Raw genomic sequence first — 4,989 nt, forward strand, 5'->3', positions numbered from 1 at the left:
ATTCATAATCCATCCATCCATCCATACATACATACATACATAATCCATCCATACATACATACATACATACATAATCCATCCATCCATACATACATACATGGATACATACATACATACATAATCCATCCATCCATCCATCCATCCATACATACATAATCCATCCATCCATCCATACATACATACATAATCCATCCATCCATCCATACATACATACATAATCCATCCATCCATACATACATACATACATACATACATAATCCATCCATCCATCCATCCATCCATACATACATACATACATACATAATCCATCCATCCATCCATCCATACATACATACATACATTCATAATCCATCCATACATACATGGATAGAGAGCCAGGGAGGTGGCTCAGGAGCAGCTTGTCTCCAAGCCAGATGACCTAAGTGGCAGATGTGGCACACATAAAACACATACAATATAAAACACACAAAACATATAACACATAAAACAACAGCAATAAAGGCAGAGGTTAGTGTGATGCTCTTCAGAAACCCATATGGTGGAAGGACAGAACTCATGCCGCAAGCTGTCCTCTGACCTCCACACGTGTACACACACAGGCACTCATACACACCATTTTTATTAAAAAGACAGTACAAAGGCACATATAGGTAAGAAGCTGGTGTAGTAGCATACATCTGTAATCCCAGTGTTTAGGAAGCTGAGGCAGGAGGACTGCCATAAATTCAACAACAGTCTGGACCACGTGTGAAGATCCTGTCTCAAAGCCAATCAGATTGAAAGGCAGATACCTGAGGTTGGTAGGATCGCTCAGTGGTTAAATCTTTCAAAGGACCTGGGTTGGATCCCCAGCACCTATATGGTACCACACAAGTGTGTGTAACTCCAGATCCAGGAGGTCCAATACCGTCTTCTAGCAATCATGGGCACTGAATACATGTGGTGCACATATATACATACAGGCAAAACACTCAAACACATAAAGCAACAAAAGTCTCCTCCTTAGGGAATGGGCTTTCGTAGTGTTTGCCTTGAAATTTCCTTTTGAGGGGCTGGAGAGATGGATCAGCGGTTAAGAGCACTGACTGCTCTTCTGCAGGTCCTGAGTTCAAATCCCAGCAACCACATGGTGGCTCACAACCATCAGGAATGAAATCTGATGCCCTCTTCTGGTGTGTCTTAAGACAGCTACAGTGTACTTACATATAGTAAATAAATAAGTAAATAAGTAAGTAAATAAATAAATCTTTAGGCCGGAGCAAGTGGGGTTGACCGAAGCAGGATAGTGTACCCATATACATAAAATAAATAATAAATAAATCTTTAAAACCCCAGGAGACGGAGCAGGAGGGCACTCTATCACACACAGCAGGTTTGGGGCCACCTTGGCCTGAATGAGATTTTGACTAAAAACAACAACCAAAGCAAACAAAGAGGAAACAGTAGTTGAGGAGAAGGCAAGCAAGAGGAGCAGAGTTGAAATCCCAGCCCCCTTGGAAAAGACAGGGTGAAATGTCCCTGCATGATCCCTCATTGCAGCGAGATGGAGACGGGGGCCTTGAAGCTCACTGGCTAGCTGGCCTAGCTGAACCTGAGTGCCAGGCTCAGTGAGAGGATAAGGTGGATAGCAACACACACTCACACGCACGCACACACACGCACATGTGCACACACACACGTGCACACACGCACGCACACGTGCACACACACGCGCACACACACATGTGTGTGTGCACACACACACACGCACACGCACACGCACACGCGCAAGCACATGCACCACTCATAATTATGACAGAGACAAATCAAGACACCCAAGAATGTTCGTCTGTTGTTGTTTGGTTGGGTTGGTTTTTTACTTTGAATAATTTTATTTATTTTATGAATATGAGCACACTGGAGGTGTCTTCAGACACACCAAAAGAGGGAGGGCATCAGATCCCATTACAGATGGTTGTGAGCCACCATGTGGTTGCTGGGAATTGAACTCAGGACCTTTGAAAGAGCAAACAGGGCTCTTAACCGCTGGACCATCTCTCTAGCCCCTGATGTGGTTTTCTTTGTGTAGCCTTGGCTATCCTGGAAGCTGTCTCTGCCTCCTGAGTACTGGGGTCAAGAGTGTGTCCTTTTGGGGGCTGGAGAGATGATTCAGCAGTTAAGAGCACTGACTGCTCTTCCAAAGGTCCTGAGTTCAGATCCCAGCAACCACATGGTGGCTTACAACCAACCATAATGAGATCTGATGCTCTCTTCTGGTGTGTCGGAAGACAGCTGCAGTGTACTTACATATAATAATGAATGAATCTTTAAAAAAAAAAAAAAAGAGTGTGTCCTTTTGGTACTAGGGCAAACCTAAATAATAGCAGGAAGTGAAGGCAATTTATTTCTGACATTACTCTCCACGCGACAGCCATCAACACAGCAGGTGTTTGACTCCCCGGGGGGGGGGGCAGGCACCTTCCCTCTTGTTGCTCAGTTATTCAGAGGATGTGACCACCTGACCATCTGGTCACCTCATATCTTCATTGTAACCAGCAGAAAGCAGGAAATGTGGAAAGGGAAGACTCAGCCTTCCCCTTTAAGAGTAGCCCTTGGAGTTGGCCGGTTGGTGGCATGCGCCTTTAATTCTATCACTCGGGAGGCAGAGCAGGTAGGTCTCTGTGAGTTCAGGGCCAGCCTAATCTACCGAGTGAGTTCCAGGACTGCCAGGGCTACACACAGAGAAACCCTGTCTCAGAACAAAACAGAGTAGTCCTTGGAACTGGCCAACTTGGCCAAGAGTTAGTCATGTGACCACACTCACTACAGGAGAGCTAGGCAATGCAGCGCTTCCCTGTTTATGGTAGCTCAGGGGCAGGGCACTCGCCTACCATGCCCTGTGTTTGATTACAGGGAAAGTGTTTGTGTTGTTTTGACACATGGTCTCTTATGTAACTTAGGTTGGCCTTGAACTCACCACGCTTTGGCTTCAGCCTCCTGAGTACTGGAGTGGCCAGCCCATCCAGAGCTTTAACTCTCCATGGCTGAGGATCGGGGGCTCTATTCCCATAGGAAGTGAGTGAATTTGAGGGGGAACAATCTTTTTTTTTTTTTTTTTTATAATAGTGGGAGAATTAAATATCCCACTCTCATCAATGGACAGATTTTTTTTTTTTAAAGATTTATTTATTGGGCTGGTGAGATGGCTCAGCAGGTAAGAGCACCCGTCTGCTCTTCCAAAGGTCCTGAGTTCAAATCCCACAACCACATGGCGGCTCGCAACCATCCGTAACGAGATCTGGCGCCGTCTTCTGGAGTGTCTGAAGACAGCTACAGTGTACTTACATATAATAAAGAAATAATTAAAAAAAGATGTATTTATTATACGTAAGTACACTGTAGCTGTCTTCAGACACTCCAGAAGAGAGAGTCAGATCTCCTTACAGATGGTTGTGAGCCACCATGTGGTTGCTGGGATTTGAACTCAGGAACTTCGGAAGAGTAGTCAGATGCTCTTACCCACTGAGCCATCTCACCAGCCCGAGGGGGAACAATCTTATTCTCAGAACAAATCAGAGTCAAGAGAACAACAAAATCCTGACGATGTCGTTTGAGTTCCTGGATCCCGCTGTACCTGAAGCCAGACCTACTAGACTTTTCAGATGAGAGGAGGCATATGACAGTAGACTCTATTGGCTCTTGTCTGTTTTAAACAGGTTTGTTATTTTGTATGTATGTTTGTGTGCCACATCTGTGCCTAGTGCCAAGGGAGTAGTGAACCTCTGTGTAGTGCTGAGAATAGAACCTGGGGCCATCACAGATGTTCCTAACCACGGAGCCAAACTCTCCAGACCCTTGCTGGACCTTTTAGTACAGGAGATATCAGTGTCTTTTTGGCATGTGCCTATTCCAGTAGGATCTGTGTGTGTGCTTGCGCATGCAATGTGTGCAGTGCATGTGTGTGCACACTCTCGCATATGCACATGGAGGCCAGGTGCCTATCGTTCTCCATCTTAGTTTTATACATAACTCCTTATTGCTAGTTTGTGTGTATAGACAGGATGTGCTGGGTGCACATGTTTTGGTGCACACATGTAGGGCAGAAGACACTTCCGTGACGTCAGTTTTCTCCTTCCACCTTTATGTGGATCCTGGGAATTGAACTCAGGTCACCAGACTTGCCTGGCAAGTCCCACTGAGCCAGCCTGATGGCGACAGTGTCTCACTCTGAACCTCCTGGCTAGAGACCCCCTGGGCTCTGTCTCTCCACCTCCTAGACTTGGGATGACGGATGCACCCCAGTGATTCCTGCTTTTTGTGTGGGTGCTGAGATCTGAATTGAGGCTCTCGTGATGGTGAAGCGAACACTTTCCCCACTGAGCCACTGCGCAGGCCTCTCGAGACAGAAGGAACTCGGTGAGACACAGAACCCATCAGAATCCAGTCCCAAACCAAAGCCCAGAAGCTGGCGTGCTGCACGGACGCCTGCGTGCTGTACAGACGCCTGCGTGCTGCACAGAAGCCAGAGTGCTGCACAGAGCCGGCACGCTGCTGCGGTTACTATTTCCAGACCACCTCTGAGCCTCTGAGCTCACCCCACCTCTGGCTCGATTCCCCTATGCTGCTGTCCCCGCCTCTCTTTCTCTCTCAGACAGGAATAGTAGCCCAGACTGGTCTGGAACTCACAACACAGCTGAAAATGACCCAGAACTTAAGATCCTCCTGCCTCCACATCCCCAGTGCTGAGGTGACAGACAACGCCATGCCCAGGTTCTCACTGTCTGAATTTGCAAGGGATAGATAACTTTTCCCCTCTTCCCATTTATCCTCATATGTGACAGAAAAGCAGGCCTGCCCCTCCTGAACCCGTGGGATTCCCTTAGGATTTCCCCAACCTCTCCTTAGCAGTTGTTTTCTTCTTCTTCTTCTTCTTCTTCTTCTTCTTCTTCTTCTTCTTCTTCTTCTTCTTCTTCTTCTTCTTCTTCTTCTTCTTCTTCTTCTTCTTCTTCT

This window comes from Mus pahari, chromosome 10, assembly GCF_900095145.1.
Source record: "Mus pahari chromosome 10, PAHARI_EIJ_v1.1, whole genome shotgun sequence".
Lineage (NCBI taxonomy): Eukaryota > Metazoa > Chordata > Mammalia > Rodentia > Muridae > Mus > Mus pahari.